The following is an 18,778-nucleotide window of genomic DNA, read 5'->3' as shown; positions in this document are numbered from 1 at the left end:
GGAGCCCAAGTGTTAAGGTGTTAAGGTGGAAGAGTAGCAATGTCAAATAGGTTATATTGGACTGAAGGTTCTTTTCCATTCAATGTGCTGTGTGACTTCCTCCAGGAAACTCCAGCTTTTGTATTAGTGAGTACTCTTGCATGAGAGCTTTCTGTGTGCAGGTGGTTACCCTTGAAGGAGCTTTGTTGCACATCTGCATGCTTGGGGACAGAGAGAAACTACTCTCAACTGGAGTTCAGGGGTCTCAAGGACTGTGAGAATGTGATTACGTGGAATCCTTTGCTGGCTTTTGGGCTTCCACAGGGAGTAGAATTGGAGTTTGTGCCATTCTGTCTCTATCTTGGGGGTGAAGCAGATTCTTAGCTTTTTTGTTCATAGTGTTCCTGATTCAGTTGAACTAAAAATCCACCTTCTAAAGGACAAAAATTACACAGTTTCCACAAGACTGTTTAAAACATTGTACTACATGGCTGTCACTCAGTCATTCATTGACCTATTAAGTCAGGGAATGTATGAGAACATTGACTATATATAACAATCAGTAAATTTATCAACTAGAATCCTGTTGTCGTGTTTGTTCTAGAGAAAAATTATGTATATTGTGTATAAAACTTTGTCTTGGTTAAAATTATTTGTAGCTATAGTTAAGTAAAAAAAATGCACTCTTATTTCTGGGTTTCTGGATATATATTCTAATTAATCATATTTTATATTTCCCAGTATAATTGTTATGATCTGGCATAAAACATCACTCAAGTTTTCATATGAGTAAAGTCTTGAATTTAGAAATTATGATAGTTTATTATGCATGCCATCCAATTCCTGCTGTAAGCATTTGATAACAAATGGATTAATAATCTTTATCTAGATATCATTTATCTTTGTGTCAGATCATAACTTACTGTTGTATATTTTTATCTTAAATATTTACTATCTGTCCTTTGCAAACAGGGTCCCATTTAAATTCCATCAGTGTGAGTGATGAAAATTTTGAAAGGCAGGCAAAGAGAACCTGTTATAGGCTATAGGCATGTACATGGGCTTTGGCAATGAAAGGATTTGCCAATAGTTTCTAGGCATTATTCTCTGAATGGCCTGCAGTTGAGATGATCTGCATTTGTCTCCTACCATTTTCTTCTCTCCTGAATTTTATATCATTCCTTTCAGTGGTAATGTAAGCCTCTGTTTTCTTGCTTCTATTATCTAAGGTAGTTCCTTCTCCTGACCAAACCCAAATTGACACAGTCTGCTTTACCTTGGCCCTAGCCATTCAATACTCCCTCATTATTTCTCTATTTACATCATCAGTTAAGTATAATTTTTCATATCCTCTATTTCTTAGCAAACGGCATAAGGAAATAATTATTTCTTCAGAGCAACTATTACAAGTTCTCTGTGGTTTGAATTACTCTCAATATATAAAATATAATTTTGTTTCTCTCCCCTTAAGACTTAATACTTGGATATTTTCTTCTCCCCACCCCCCAAATCCCCAATTATGCCAAAACATTTGTCACTATAAATGTGAACATCTTTTTTTATGATCAGATATCTCCTGCAAGATAACAAACTGTGTAGTAAACATATTTTTTACAAATATCTCATGATTTGAACATGTTAAATTATCAATGCTAAATCAATTTTCTTTCAGATTTAAATTTAAAATGACACTAGCATTTCTAATCATTTTAAAACAGGCTCTGATGGCATTTGAATCAACCTTTTAAAAAACAAAGCAGGTTTTTAATAAAGCATAAAGCCCTGGGGTTTTGCATTGCTTAATGAACTATAGCACTTTCTAATTAGATAATTACATGCTTATACAGAGGTCAGAATAAATAAGTTTATATATGTTTACCAAACTGTGACAGTATCAATCTGTAGCAGTAGTTGATTATACACATTCAAATAAATTTTAATAATAAATTGAAAAAATGTTACAGCCTTTTAGAGCAGAAAAAGATATAAAATATATGATCCAAATTCATTTTTTGACAAATACGTAATATGGCATTTGGAAAAACTACATTATTACCACTAAATACTATTGGCCCTGTTTATAATTAAAAAATGATCTTTCCCTCAGAAAGTTTTGTTATCTTCTTCTGCTGCACTCTCTATATAATTAGTGCCTGAGCACAAAAAAATCCTGAAAATTCATACATATGTCAATGAAATAATAAAAGAAGACATATATATTAAATATATTAACTTTGATCTATTGTAGATTTTCCTTGGTAAATATTAAATCAAGTTTAGCCTAAAGCTATCTTCTTACATATTTTAAGTTCAGTCTAAAAGTTTCTCTGTATATCGTCAACTATAACCGAAACGGAGTTGTACACAAACTGTAGTCTACTCTTGTGCCAATTACCAAGTTTTGGCCAAAGGTGGCCAACTGTTCAAACTGTGTTCAAATAAGGAAAATGCCAGGCTGTAACCAATTCGGCTGTTTCCTTACCTCACTACCATTGTCTGCATGTCTCTGTCCTTTTTCTGTTCATAAATCTTCTACCACATGGCCATGCTGGAGTCTCGGAACCTACTTTGGCTCAGGAGGCTGCCCAATTCATGAATTTTTCTTTGCTCAATTAAACTCTGTTATTAATTCAGCTAATGTTTTTATTTTAACAGATGGCATCAGAAGTGGGATCTAAAGTAAAGCTTCTAACAATCCCCATGAGCACTGAGTGACCAAGCAAGGTACACGCCAGGCCTGTTCTGTCTGTTGCTCTCACAGAGCAGCTGGGGATCGTGGTAAGTTTTCTTTTGGATTCTGAAGCTCCACAGATTTGTGTTTTGAGCTCTCTGAGTTTCCTTGAGCGAATGTATGATCCAAACTGGGTTTGGAACTCATAAGAGAAATTGGACTGGGTCCACAATTGAATTAGATCTGATAATTAACCGGCTTGAATCCAGTTAGAGATCTCTTATATCTGATTGGGTCAGAAAGAAATAGGTAGTAAATGCCAATATTGCAGGGGGTGTAAAATTTGGCTTTTGTAAACTCACAGGGATTTTTGTGTTCTATGCCTTTGTTTCATTTTAGGTGGAGAAAAAAATCATTAGCTAAGTTGATCAAAAGAAACTGAGAGCCAAAGCCAATATTTGAGGTAGAAATAGGATCCTTAATTACTTAAGAACTGAGTTCCTTCTGGCTTATACATGCATAAATATTAGATCCTGGAAGCAGCAACGTCTTACAGACATGGCAGAATCTTACTAAAAACAAGTTACAGTAGAATCTTCCAAATAAACAACACTGCAGCAGAAACTTCTAAAAAGATTTCAATGTTTTTATTTAAATTATGTGTAAAAGGCAAATAAAAAGCTTACGTGACTGATAGATAAGAAAAATTAAATCTGCTAACCCTTTGTCTTAGTTACCAACCCATCTCAAGGGTGGAAAAAAGCTATCCTAGATAAGTTGTTTATAAGAGGTAGACCCTAAGGTAAAATAGGCTTGCTTTGTTTTTCAGATCTACGCATGCTGAATCCAGGCATACAGAATGCTTTCTGGCCTTATTCCTTAATAGACTCCAACCTTAACTCAAGTAATTTTAGGTAAAAAAAACAGTAGCTAAGTTAAAAAGAACACCCTATTAAACTAAAATATACCTTTCTGAAATTTAATTGGCTATCTTAAAACTCTTTTATAAATAAAATTTATATCTATGAAGGAAATCTCCAATTTTAAGGATGTCTGCCTATGTGTGTTCGAAACTCTTACCATCTTTTAAATTTACATAATAAGTCATACCTTTGTTTAAGGTGCTTTTCTGGCCATCCTGTCTTACGTGAACTTTTATTTAAGCAGTTTTTTTTCCTTAGTTTGAGAAAATGATGATATAATATTTAGGCCTAAAATCTTAGCTCTGTGCTTATGAAATTTAAATTTTTCTGTTCCACTTAAGAGTTGTCCCTTTAGAAATTCAAATTTCTTGCCCAGTACACAATTGCTTAGGGTAATGAAACAGGTAATTGGATGATTGGAAGGCTCAATGGGGAAAAGAAAAGCTATTTAAAAGCCAGCAAATGAAAATCCTTTATGAAAGCTATATGATCTGTTTCTGTGTGTTTGTATCTGTATATGTGTATGTGATATTTGGTAAATAAAGCTAGCTTTTAAACTGTTGGTAAAATGTAAGTGGTTTCAAAATTATCAAGTTGAATATAATTAGATATATGCTTGATTTAACTGTGAGCTTATGTCTTTGATTTAGAGTCTCTGGATCCATGGGTCTGGATAGGTGGCAATGATAAAGTCTGGAGACATGTTTGTAGTGCCTATATCAGGGGCTGCAAGCCAGAATCAAGCTCAATGTGGTCCCTTCTTCCTCTGTTTTCCCTTTTTTGCCTCCTGGATATTTTTGGAAGGGTTGGTTTCTCCAGGTATGGTCTTAACAACTGTTTCCTCTCCTGATGGACTCAGACAAGCCTTGACTTTCCTAGTCCTCATGTATGTCACATGGCTACTTGGGACCTAGAATGACTGGGGGAAGTCATTGGGGAGGCTACCTGTGTCATAGTATCAAAGTTCTTTTCAGTAATTTAAAATCTTAGAATCATATTTTTTAAAATTCAGTAACAGATAATCATAAAATGTCTGAGTCATCTGTAAGCTAATATACTGAGATATTAATTAATAAATATACATTTAAGTCTCTATACCTTGACATGTTATTTTTAGGTGGTATTGATATAGGAGTTAAGAAGGAATTACTTAGGCAGACAGCAAGGCCATGGGAGTTCTCAGTAGGGCTTTTCTTTTTATTGAAAAGCAGCTTCAAATTATTTTCCTTTCTAATGAAGAGCAGCCTGTAAAATCGAGCTGCAGACATAGATGCCAGCAGTTGTGCCGATCATGTTAAAGATGGTGGCTCCATCTTCCCTTCTCTTTGTCAGCCATGTGTACAGTGAGAAGCAGACAAGATGGCTCTGATCAACTGGAAAGCCCATTTGCACCATTTGCATAATTAGATTATGGTTGGGCCACCAGTTTCCCCTCCTCCACCCTCTCCTCCGCCCACTATGTAGATGTCATACCTGATTGAACCAATCTGTGAGCCCTATGTAAATCAGACACCGAATTCTCCAGCCTGCCTATAATGTCTGCTGGAGTCTGCTGCCCCTCCTCTTTTCAGTTGTCTCTCTCTCCTCTGTCCTCTCTCCTCTCTCTCACTAGGAGCTGCTATCCTCTCTCCTTTCTGCTGTCTATTGAACTTTCTACTCCTTAACCCACCCACATGTGTCCATGTCCTGAACTCTTTCTCAGCACATGGCAATGAACCCCAGGATATATACCCCAGACAACCGTAGCTGCTTCAGTATAGAAAAGCTAAGTATGTTTAGACTGTTAATAAACAATAATTTGGATAGCCATCTTTCTAAAAACTTATAAAATATTTTTTATCTACAAATACTGATATAAAACAGTTCAAAATTACTTTCTAGGGTTATCACTGGAAATTAGGGTTACTAAGAGTTAAAAACTACTAGATATGAGATAATTCTTTTTTCAGAGTGTATAAGCAAAGCAAAATATGTGTTTGATGAGGAAAGTTATAAAGGCATAAAAATGTGTGTTAAAAATTGTGTTTGGTTTGAAGTTACTTAAAGATTTCAATTTGAAGGAATAAAAAACAGATAAAACAAGATGAATGTAGAAAGTTGGGGAAAATGTAAAATAAAAGATTTACAGAAATGTGGGGTTAAAAAATGATAGATTTGATAAATGTATTTATGAGGTTTTGTTAAAATCAGTTTTCATATTGATAATACACTAATAGGTTTTCCCTTTTTAACAAGAATTTTGTGTAGTATTAACATGCCAGTATAATATTTTCATTCACCTTTTCAGTAAACTGAGGAAAAGAAAGAGTAAATAAGAACAGAGAGATTCTCTCTCATGCTGTCTTGTCTTTTGATTGTTTAGAAAACTGAGTCCCCTTGATCAAAGACAAACAGGTTTTGTTTTTAAAAATCTTTTAATTATTACTTTGGTAAATGAATCACTGTGGTCTTATGGTGACCTCTGATCCTATTTTGGTCAAGTGCTCTAAACCTTTGACATATTTGACAGGCTTCGCAAAATCAAATTTCAACTTCAAAATTACGTCTTTTTTTACCTCTCACTTTGGGGTGCTCCAGAGGCCACCTGAAGCATCCAAAGGAGAAGTAAATGGGATTATTTTACATGTTATGTTACAAGGGAAGGATCGTCAAATAAGAAATAATATTTAACCTTCTTCAGGTTACATTTTAATGAATGTTATTCATATGTGTTCCAAAATTGTATGGGATTTCTAAAATTCTAATGTGTATAATATTTTGTTATTGTAGACCACAGAAATAACCAAATTTCCTAGTCAATTGTGTCATTAACTATGACTATTCAAAGCCATTTTCACAGTTAATTGCTTCTGAAGCAGATTCTGAAAACTTCACAAGTATATAAGATCCTAGAATATGTTGTTTTTCAGGAGGTTCATGACAGGATGAAAAGAAACCTGAGAAGCACTCTTGAATAGAGGTTTCTGAATAACTTTTGAATCATATCATTTGGACTGGGTAAGAAATCTCTGAAACTTTAATAAAAAGACTGACTGGTTTATCTAAATCAGCCAGTACTGAAGTTGCTCAGATATACAATTTGAATAAACTTCATTGTCTAGGTAAAATTACCCATGATAACCCATCATTTATCAGTGCTATGCACTTAAATTGGAGAAACAGCTGGTATTCAAGAGGACATAATTCGAATAAGCATGAACTCTTGGAGAACTAGGGCAGCAGGCTTGTCCTCTTGAGTCCTTAAAGCTTTTGTTATTAAATGGTCTACATTCCATGACTCATCATGGAAAAGAGAAAATGATCCCGATAAATGTATATGAGTGTGTATGTGTGTGTGTGTGTGTGTGTGTGTTTATATATATATATATATATATATATATATATATATATATATATATATATATATATATATTTATGGACTTCTAAATTGCTAAAATAGTTTATGACCAAAATGTTTGGTTTGTTAAACTCACATTCCTGGGAAGACATTCAAAACTTCAAGTACATTTCACTACCTGATGGGCCATTTAAACATTTATAGAAGGATTTAATCACTTGTCATCTCAATGCATGTTTTCTAGTTATACAAAAGTTTCTCATGTAAGAAGGCTGATGTTATAACAGTAGCTCATTATGCCCCAGTATATTTTCACAAGGTAAAGAAAGTTCTTCATGGTTCACTGACTGGGGACAATCAACGTCTTCACAATCTAGAACCCAAAGATTCTAGATTGTGATCCAAGAGCATCAGAGAAAAACTGCCCTTGCCATCCACATTGTAGCATAACTTTGGGACCTTGAACCTAAGGTTCATAATCTCACAACTCAGAAGCATCCCTCCATACTCTTGGAACTGTACACCCTTTGAAACCCTTAAAATAAAACTAGGCAGAGAAGTTTCTCCCCAGAAGAAGATGGCATCCTTGATGTGGACAGCTTTATCCCAAGATCACGGATCAAGACTTTTCTACTATCATGAGACTCTTACCTTTCAATTTTTTTGTTTGCTTATGCCTCTTTGAATAATAGAAGTAAAAAGGGGTTCTGTTGTGTGGACTCATGGAATATACTTTGTGAAAAATTTTGCAGCCAGCCTTATACATGGATAAGCTTATGCCTTGATAGATGGAAGATGAAGACCCAATGTAAGTTAGAAATTTTACTGGTGCATATGTTGCCTCATAATCAGTCAGAAACAGAACATTGGTCCACTCCTCTTAACCTACATCATAGGTTACAGAGAACATTGCCAGGAGGCCTCCACTCTTTTAGAAGGGTCGCATTTGTTAGGTCCCTTTTTCCACAATTTCTTTTTTGAGTGTTCTCAACAATGTATATTTTATAAATTTCCTGAACACATAAAAATATCTATGAATTATAATTTTGTTATCCAAGGTAAACATTTTAGAAAGTAAGATTGAAGAAAAAATATATATACATAATAAAATAGTTATTTTTCACTGAAGATTTTAAAATTTCTTCTTCTCAAACCCAGCAACTCATCAAAGTAATATTTTTTGTAATTGTCGTTATTTCTACCTAATTTATCTTATCCACACACTAATTTTATAGTTAAAATGTCAAAACTGACAAAAATGTATGACAAAATTAATATTAGCCAAATTTACTCTGGAAAATAATTATGTTTCCCACTCTGTCTCTGCAAAATTTCTTCTGCATTTAATATGCTTTAAACGGATTCAGTTTGAATGCCTCCCCCATGAATAATTGCTATTCTACTCTGCTAGAATTAATAATTTTTTTCCTGATATTTTTCCACCATAGAACATGGTTGACATCTTTAGGTCACCTCTATATTCTCTATTCCCCCTTTTTCGGTTTTTTAATTCTTTACCAGACTATAGAATGCTTTTGAGAAAAAAAAAAAAAAAACTTATTTCTGGGCTCTCTACTCTGTTCCACTGGTCTATGTGTCTGTTTTTGTATCAGTACCATGCTGTTTTGGTTAATGTAGCCTTATAATATAGTTTTGTCACAGGATTCTTCAGGTTTCTCTTCACTAGCTGGGAACCTCTGTGTCTGGTGGCTGCTGGCCCCTCTGCTTGAGTTTTGCTTGTACGTGCTCATTCCACCCACTCAGCCTGGCAGGCTGTGGTTGGTTTGCACTACCTACTGGCCTGGATTCCACACATGCTAAGGGCAAGACAGGCATGGAGTGGCAAGGGGTGTATGAACAAGTGAGTACGGGGGCCAGTTGCTGTGCACAGCAAAGCATGCTGGCTGCTGTGGTGGGGTGGGCAGCTCCAGGTGCTGGCACAGGCACTGTGAGAGGCTGTGGCTTCATGCAAGGCTTCGTATGAGGCTGTGGCTGGACCAGACTTGACACAAGTGGCTTCCACTGCAGGCACCAGTGTCTGCACAGGAAGACTGCAGTGGCACCCAAAAGCTTGAAGACACCAGGAATCACAGAGCCCCAGAGAGGTTGTTGCAGCATGTCCCAGTCTTGGCTCAGGGAGCCCCGAGGTCTGGGCTCCCAGAAGGGCCGCAGCTCTTTGCTCCTTGTTGCCAGCAGTGTGGCGAGCAAGGGAGCGAGTTTCAGGGGGGCATGTTTCAGCCCATTTGTGTTACACCTCTTCTAGTCCCACTGCCCTACTCTAGCCTGCAGTTTCTGGGTTGGCCTGGCCCCACCACTGCTTCCCATCACATGGGGCGGTCACCAAGTACCAGCAGAAGGCAGGAGGGCTGTACTGTTACAGCAGCTCTGGCTCAGGGAATCCTGAGGTCTGGGCCCCCAGAAGGGTCGCCACTCTTCACTCCCACAGTCCAGGAGTGTGTCACTGCCCGTGCCTCAGTGAGCTGGCCAGAAACATTTTACATCTCCTTTTGCTCCTGCTGTTCAGTGGGTCCAGAGTTCTTGTCCTGCGTCCAGGAAGAATGAGGTTACACAGACTGCTGGAGGGTGAGCAAGGTGGAGAGGAGCTTCATTCAGTGACAGACCAGCTCACAGCAGAGAGGAGACCCAAAGTGGGTAACTCCTATCCACAGGCAGATCATTCTGATGAGTGTAGAGAATACCCAAAATGGGTAGCTCGCATCTGCAGGCAGGCAGTTCTGACAAGTGTCGGACTCTGGCTGAGTTTGGGGTTTTTATGGGCTCAGAATGGAGAAAGTGCATGCTGATTGGTCCATGGGTGGCCATGGGCAGGCCTGGAAAAAGCACCATCCAGTTGGATAAAAGGCATCAAGGAAGTTCTCAGTCCATGTTGCACACTCCACCTAGAAATGGCAGCCAGCCCCCAGGCTTCAGGCCATTCTTGGGTTGAAAGTGGGGTTTCACCTGCGACCCACCCCCTTCACACCCAGGAGTCTCCTGTTGCCATCAACATGCTGTCCATGGCACCCAGACTGTCTGCCATTAAGGGGTGCCTGCAGGCCCTCATTGAGCCACCCTCAGCCCCCTGGCCTCCTTCTCATGCTCATTAGCACCCAAAGTCCAGAGGGGCTGAGGTAGCAGGGGTCAAATGTGTCAGCACCTCCCCAGGTGCACACACACAGCCAGATCGTGACAGTTCCCAGGCTTGGCCACAACTTTCCTCCACACTGGAGTGGGCTCTGGGAGTGGGGAGAGGCCAGGGAGCAAGAGTAGGCACTTCAGAGCCTTCATGGGGAGGGGGCTTTCTGGGCCCACGAGAGCACAGGGATGCCTGGGTCTGGAGCCTTGGCTGGGTAGCTGCAGCTGCACCCAGGAGCATGGGGCTCCCACCTGCCAACTTGGTAGGGCACAGGGATCCTGCTAAGATCATCTGTTCCTGGCCCTCACTGGTTCTGTGGAGCACACAGCCCCAGCTGTGCCTTCCATGCTGCAGCTGGTGTCTTCACAGTGGCCACTCAAGATGGGCCGCTGCCACCATCAGTTTGAAGTCAGGTAATGTGAAGCCTCCAGCTTTGTTCTTTTTGCTTAGGATTGCCTTGGCCGTTTGGGCTCTGATATGGTTTGGCTGTGTCCTCACCCAAATCTCATCTTGAATTCTCACATGTTGTGGGAGGGATCTGTGGGAGGTAATTGAATAATGGGGGCAGGTCTTTCACATGCTATACTCGTGATAGTGAATAAGTCTCACGAGATCTGATGGTTTTATAAGGGGGAGTTGCACAAACTCTCTTCTCTGGTCCGGAGCCATGTGAGACATGTCTTCTACCTTCCGCCATGATTGTGAGGCCTCCCCAGCCACGTGGAAATTTGAAGTTCATTAAACCTCTTTCTTTTGTAAAATGCCCAGTCTCAGGTATGTCTTTATCAGCAACATGAAAACTGACTAATACAGGCTTTTTTTTTTTTTGGTTCCACATGAATTTTGGTTTCATAGAATTTTCTAGTTCTGTGAAGAATGTCTTTGGTAGTTTATTAGTGAATAGCATTGCATCTGTACATTTCTTTGGGTAGTATGTCTGTTTTTTTTTTTTGAGACAGAGTCTCACTCTGTTCCCCAGGCTGGAGTGCAGTGGCACTATCTCGGCTCACTGCAAGCTCCACCTCCCAGGTTCACGCCATTCTCCTGCCTCAGCCTCCGGAGTAGCTGGGACTACAGGCACCTGCCACCACACCCAGCTAATGTTTTTGTATTTTTAGTAGAGACAGGGTTTCACTGTGTTAGGCAGGATGGTCTCCATCTCCTGACCTCATCATCCGCCCGCCTCAGCCTCCCGATTCTTCCTATGCATGACAATGGAATGTTTTTCCATTTGTTTGTGTCATCTCTGGTTCTCCTGAGCAGTATTTTGTAATTCTCATTAGAGAGCATGAATGATCTAATTTCTCTGCATCCTAACCAGAATTTTGTGTTGTCATTATTTTTATTATACATTTTGACTGGAGCATAGTAATATTTCATTGTGATTTTGATTCACATTTCCCTAGTGGCTAAAAACATTAGCTATCTCAAATATCTTTTTAGGTACTTATTGCAATGTGCATTTTTTTGGTGAATTGTCTCTTCATGTTTCTTGCTCATTTTCTTATTGGACTATTCAAGTTGTAAGATTTTAAAAATATATTCTAGATACTAATCTTTTATTGGATATATGGTTTACAAATATTTTGTACTCCATATACCTCATATCTTCATCTCTTTAGCAGACTCACAGAGCAAAGGTTTTTAATTTGAATTGAGTCTATTTAAAAAAAACATGGATTATGCTTTCAGTGTCACAGCTAAGAATTATTTGCCTAGCCGTAGAGCCCAGTGAATCTCTTGTACCTATTTTCTGAGTTTTACAGTTTTACATTTTACATATAAGTTGGCGATCCGTTTTGTGTTAATTTTTATATGAGGTGTGATATTCTTTTTAAAATTTAATTACTGATATGCTACAGCTTTAGTCTACCACTTCAGTATTTTTTTCTATTTGTTTTTCTTTCAATGTCTTCTTTTTTCCATATCCTTGTGGGTTACTTGTACATCTTTTTTTAACTCCAGTTTTACTTATTGATACTGTTTTTGAATGCATCTCTTTGTATAACTTGGATATAGGTCTCTCTCTATATATATTATATATATATTATTGTATACAGGTTGCGCTCTCTCTCTCTCTATGTATGTGTGTGTGTGTGTGTGTGTGTGTGTGTGTGTGTGTGTGTGTATTTTACCAGTTTCAGTGAAGTACAGAACACTTATCTCCCTTTTTTCCTTTACTATATCCCATTTAAAATACAATTATCTTAAGTATTTCTTTTACACACATTTAGAACCTTTAAAGACAACATTATAATTTTTGCTTCAACAGTAATATAATTGAGAAAACTCAAGAGGAGAGAAAAAGCTATTGTATTTGCCATATTTTTACTTACCACGTTTTTTCTTTCTTCCAGATATTCTGGGGTTTCATATTTTATCATTTTATTTCTATTATAGACATTTAGCTATTCTTTTAGGATAGACTTTTTGAAGGTAAATATTACTAGCTATCCTTTATAAAAGAATACCTTTACTTTTTTTTCCAAAAGGACATATTCACAGCATATAGGATTTTTAATTGGCAGGTCTTTTATTTCAGTATTTGAAAATACAATTCCACTTCTATCTACAACAATTTGAGGCAAAATCCACTGTCACTTGATTTATTTTTCTCTGATAGCTAACGTGTCATTTTTTGGCTACTTTCAAGTTTTTTTATTGGTTTTATTTTCAGAAGTTTAATTATTATGTATCTTAGTATGAATTTGGGAGGTTTATCCTATTGGGAGTTTGTTCAGTTTCTTGAAATTATAAATTTATTTATCTTAACAATTGAAAAATTTCTCTTCATTTTTTAAAGTACTTTTTCTGTCCCATCTTCTGTTTTGTCTCCGTCTGTGACTCTGATGACATGAGTGTTATGTCTTTTATTATAGTCCCACAGATTACTGAGGCTCTGTTAATTTTTAAATTTTAGTCTGTTTTTGTTGTGATATCCAGACTTTGTAATTTTTATTGTTTAATCATCTAGGTCACTGATTCTTTTTTTGTGTGTGTAGCCTCCATTCTGCTTTTGGGTTCATCTACTGAGTTTTTATTTCAATTATTATATTTTTCAGATCTAATATATTCATTTGGTCCTCCTTTATAACTTTCATTTTTTTCTTTAGTGTTTTCATTTCTTTGCTGAGTATCTTTGTTCTAAGTGTGTTTATAATTGCTAATTGAAGCATTTATATAATCACTGCTGTAAAATTTTGATATTTCTGTTATCTCAGTGTTGATATCTATTGACTTTCATTCAGTTTGAGATTTTTCTGTTCCTTTTTGGGGGGATGTATCCATTCCCTTAAGCATTTATTCTTTCAATTACAAATAATCCAATTATACTCTTAAAGTTATTTTAAAATGTAGAATAAAGTCATTATTGACTATGGTCTCCCTGTTGTACTATCAATCAGTGGGTCTTATTCATTCTTTTTAACTATTTTGTTTTGTACCCATTAACCATCCCCACCTTCCCACTAGGCCCCTACTATCTTTCCCAGCCTCTGATAACCATCCTTCGACTCTCTATGTTCATGAGTTTAGTTGTTTTGATTTTTAGATCCTACCAATAAGTGAGAACATGTGATAATATTCTTTCTGTGTCTGGCTTATTTTCCTTAACATAATAATCTCCAGTTCCATCAATGTTGCTGCAAATGATTGGATCTTATTCTTTTTATGGCTATATAATACTCCATTGTGTATATGTACCACATTTTTTATCCCTTCATCTAATAATGAAAGCTTAGGTTGCTACCAAATATTAACTATTGTAAACCATGCTGCAACAAACTGGAAAGCAGATATCTCTTTAATATACTGATTTCCTTTCTTTTGCGTATATTCCCAGCAGAATGATTGCTAGATTGTATAGTAGCTCAATTTTTAGTTTTTTGAAAAACCTCCAAACTGTTTCCCATAGTGGTTGTACCAATTTACATTCCAACAATATATGGGGGTTCCGTTTTTTCCACATCCTTGCCAGCATTTATTATTGCCCATCTTTTGGACATAAACCATTTTAACTGGGGTCAGATGATATTTCATTGTAGTTTTGATATGCATTTCTCTGATGATCAATGATGTTGAGCATCTTTTCATATGCCTGTTTGCCATTTGTAGATCTTTTTCTCAGAAATGTCTATTCAAACCTTTTCCCCAATTTTTTTATCAGATTATTAGATTTTTTCCCATATAATTGTTTGAGCCTCTTATATATGCTGGTTACTTATCCTTTGTCAGATGGGTAGTTTGCAAATATTTTCCTCCATTCTGTGGGTTGTCTCTCCACTTTGTTGACTGTATCCTTGCTGTTCAGGGGCTTTATAACTTGATGTGATCCCATTTGTTCATTTTTGCTTTGGCTGCCTGTGTTTGTAGGGTATTCCCGAAGAAATGTTTTTGAAGAACATCCAAAAAGCATCCAGGTCAATGTCCTGGATATTTTCCCCCAATGTTTTCTTGTAGTAGTTTCATAGTTTGAGGTCTTAGATTTAAGTTTTTATTCAATTTTGGTTTGATTTTTGTATATGTTTGGGTTTGATTTTTGTATATGTCTAGTTTTATTCTTCATATGGATGTCCAGCTCTTCCAGCACCATTTATTTAAGAGATTTAAGAGAGTCTTTTCTTGGGCATATGTTCTTGGCACCTTTGTCACAAGTGAGTTCACTATATAGGTGTGTGGATTTGTTTCTGTGTTCTATATTCTGTTCCATTAGTCTGCTTTTATACCAGTACCATGCTGTTTTGGTTACAAAAGCTCTGTAGTATAATGTAAAGTCAGGGAATGTGACTCCTTCAGTTTTATTCTTTTTGTTTGAGATAGCCTTGGGTATTCTGGATTTGTGTGGCTAATGTAAATATAATTGCTTTTTTAATTTTTTATATTGTTAACTGTTGCCATATAGAAATGCTACTAATTTTTGTATGCTGATTTTGTGCCCTGCAACTTTACTAATTTTTTTATCAGTTCTAATAATTTTTTATTGGATCATTAGGTTTTTCCAATTACATGATTATATCATCTGCAAACGGGAATAATTGGACATTTTTCTTTCAAATTTGGATGATGTTTATATCTTTCTCTTGTCTGATTGCTCATACTAGGGCTTCCAGTGCTATGCTGAATAACAGTGGTGACAATTGCAGATCTTAGAAGAAAGGCTTTTGAATTTTTCCCATTCAGTATGATATTATGTGGTTTTTATTATGTTGAAGTATGTTTTTCTATCCCCATTTTTTAAGGGATTTTATCATGAAGGGGTGTTGGATTTTATTCATTGCTTTTTTAGCATCAATGAAATAATCATATGGTTTTTATTCTTCATTCTGTTGATATGATGTATCACATTGATTGATTTCTATCTGTTGAACCATCCTTATATCACAGGGAGTAAATCTTACTTGGTCATAGTGAATGAGCTTTCTAATGTATTGTTGAATTCAGTTTGCTACTATTTGGTTGAGGATTTTTGCATTAAGATTTATGAAAACTATTGGCTTGTAGTTTCATTTTTTTCTTTATTTTGATTTTTATTTTAAGTTCTGGGGTATATGCGCAAGATGTACAGGTTTGTTACATAGGTAAACGTGTGACATTACTGGTTTGCTGCATGTATCAACCCATCACCTAGATATTAACCCCACCATTCATTGTCTATTTTTCCTAATGCAATCCCTCCTCTCATCCCATCCCCCAACAGGCCCCAGTGTGTGTTTTTCCCCTCGCTGTGTCCATGTGTTCCCATTGTTCAGCTCCCACTTATAAGTGAGAACATGCTGTGTTTGGTTTTCTATTCTTGTGTCAGTTTGCTGAAGTTTTCCTTTTTCTGATGTGTCTTTGCCTTGTTTTGGTATCAGGGTAACACAGGCTTCATAATGAGTTTGGAAGTATTCTCTCCTCCTCTATTTTCTGGAATACTTTGAGTAGCACTGGTATTAGTTCTTCAAACGTTTGGTACAATTCAGTGGTGAAGCCATCGGGTCCCAGGCTTTCCTTTACTGGGAGACTTTTTTACTACAGCTGCGATCCCATTACTTGCTATTTGTCTATTTAGGTTTTGAATTTCTTCATGGTTCAATCTTAGTAGGTTGTATGTGTCCAGGAATTTGTCAATTTCTTCTAGATTTTCCAATGTATTGGCATGTAGTTGCTCGTACTAACCACTAATGATCTTTTGAATTTTTGTAGTATCAGTCATAATGTCTCCTTTATCATTTTCAATTTATTTGGATCATCTCTCTTTTTCTTAGTCTGGCTAAGGGTTTGTCAATTTTGCTTAACTTTTCAAAAAAGTATTTTTTAATTTTAATTTGATTTATTTCTGCTGTGATCTTTATTATTTCTTTTACTAATTTGGGGTTCAGTTTGCGCTTGCTTTTCTAATTCTTTAATATGAATCATTGGATTGTTCATTTGAAATTTTTCCTTATTTTTAATGTACACTAATAGTTACAAATTTCCCTGTTAGTGCTGCTTTTCTTGTATTCCATAGGTCGTTAGATTGTGTTTCTATTATCATTTTCTTCATAATGTTTTTAAATTTTATTTTTAATTTCTTTATTGACCCACTAGTCACTCAGGAGCATGTTACTTAATTTCTGTGTGTTTGTATAGTTCCCAAAATCCTTCTTGTTATTAATTTCTAGTTTTATTCCATTGTGGTCAGAGAAGATGTTTGATATTATTTCAATTTTTATATGTTTTAAGACTTGTTTTGTGACCTAACAGGTAGTCTATCTGTTAGAATGATCCATGTGCTGAGGAAAAGCATGTCAAATGAAATGTTCTGTAAATATTTATTAGATCCATTTGGTCTACAGTGCAGATTAAGTCTGATGTTTCCTTGTTGATTTTCTATCTGGAAGATCTGTACAATGCTGAAAGTGGGGCGTTGAGGTCTCCAGCTACTATTGTTTTCGGTCCTATCTCTCTGTTTAGCTCTAATACTATTTTCTTTATATATGTAGGTGCTCCAGTATTGGGTGCATATATATTTAAAATTGTTATATCTTCTTACTAAGTTATCCCCTTTATTATTATATTGTGACCTTTTTTGTCTCTTACAGTTTTTATCTTGAAAATTATTTTGTCTGCTATAAGTATAGTGACTTCTGCTCTTGTTCAGTTTCCATTGTCATGAAATCTTTTTTTTTATTTCTCTATTTTCAGTTTAGTGTGTCATTATAGGTGAAGTGTGTTTCTTGTAGGCAACAGATCAATAGGTCTTGCTTTTCATTTATTCAGCCAGTCTATGCCTTTGATTGGAGAGTTTAGTCCATTTACATTCAATATTATTATTGATAAGTAGAGACTTACTTCTGCCTTTTTGTTACTTGTATTCTGGTTGTTTTATAAGTTTTTTACTTTTTTCTTTCTTTCCTCTAGTGAACATAATTTTTCTCTGGGGATATAATTTTAGTTTCTTGCTTTTTATTTTTTGTGTCTCTATGTTTTTTGGTTTGAGGGTACTGTGAGGCTTGCAAATACTACGTTATAATCCATTTTGTTAACCTGATAACAACTTAGTACTGTTTGCATAAAGAAACAAAGAAACAAGCCAAAAAAAAAAATCCCTAATAAGAATTCTGCATCTTAATTTCATCCCTTTGCTTTTTAACTGTTTGTTGTTTCTATTTATATTTTACTGTACTGACCATGTCTTGCAAATTTGTTACAATTATTATTTTCAATTGGTTCATCATTTGGTCTGTCTACTTAGGATAAGGATAAAACTACAGTTCCAATGTTATAATATTCTGTGTTTTCCTGCATACTTGCTATTAACAGTAAGTTTTGTACCTTCAGGTGATTACTTACTGCTCATTAATGTCCTTTTCTTTCTGATGGAAGTACTCCCTTTACCATTTCTTGTTGAAAAGGTGTGGTGTTGATGAAAACTCTCAGCTTTTGTTTGTGTGGAAAAGTCTTTATTTCTCCTTCATGTTTGAGGGATATTTTTGCCAGATATACTCTTCTAGGATAATAGTTTTTTCCTTCAGCGCTTCAAGTATGTCATGCCACTGTCTCTTGGCCTGTAAGGTTTCCACTGAAAAGTCTGGTGCCAGATGTATGGGAGTTCCATTGTATGATATTTGTTACTTTCCTCCTGCTGCTTTTAGGACCCATTCTTTATCCTTGACTTTGGTTGTTTTATTATTAAATGCCTTGAGGTGGTCTTCATTGGGTTAAATATGCTGGTGTTCTATAACCTTCTTGTACTTGCATATTGGCATCTTTCTTTAGGTTTGGTGCATCCTTTGTTATTATCCCTTTGAATAAACTTTCCATCCATCTCTCTTTCTCCACCTCCTCTCTGATGCCAATAACTCTTAGATTTGCCCTTTTGAGGCTATTTTCTAGATCCACTAGGTGTGCTTCATTGTTTATTATTTTTTTCTTTTGTCTCCTATTACTGTTCATATTCAAATAGTTTTTCTTGAAGTTCACTAATCCTTTCTTCTGCTCAATCAATTCTACTATTAAAAGACTCTGGAGCATTCTTCAGTATACCAATTACATTTTTCAGCTCCAGAATTTCCGATTGATTCTTTGTAATTATTTTGATTCTTATATTAAATTTATCTGATAGAATTTTGAATTCCTTCTTTTCGTTATATTGAATTTCTTTGAGTTTCCTCAATACAGCTATTTTTAATTCTCTTTCAGAAAGGTGACATATCTCTGTTTCTCCAGGATTGGTCTCTGGTGCCTCCTTAAGTTCATTTGGTGAAGTTAGG

At 36.1% G+C, this 18,778-nt stretch overlaps 1 long non-coding RNA gene across 1 annotated transcript in view; it reads left to right on the top strand.

Moving 5' to 3' along the window:
* LOC129526356 (uncharacterized) overlaps positions 1 to 18,778 on the top strand; it is a 306,307-nt gene that overhangs the window by 262,578 nt on the left and 24,951 nt on the right. Inside the window, exon 4 of the long non-coding RNA XR_008671027.2 lies at positions 2,635 to 2,757. This is a non-coding gene — a long non-coding RNA (uncharacterized lncRNA). The remainder of the gene's footprint in view (positions 1 to 2,634; positions 2,758 to 18,778) is intronic.

This window comes from Gorilla gorilla, chromosome 14 (assembly GCF_029281585.2).
Source record: "Gorilla gorilla gorilla isolate KB3781 chromosome 14, NHGRI_mGorGor1-v2.1_pri, whole genome shotgun sequence".
In the NCBI taxonomy this organism is placed as follows: domain Eukaryota; kingdom Metazoa; phylum Chordata; class Mammalia; order Primates; family Hominidae; genus Gorilla; species Gorilla gorilla.
Note: the sequence above shows the minus strand (reverse complement) of the source record. Positions and strands in the feature narration are given on the sequence as shown.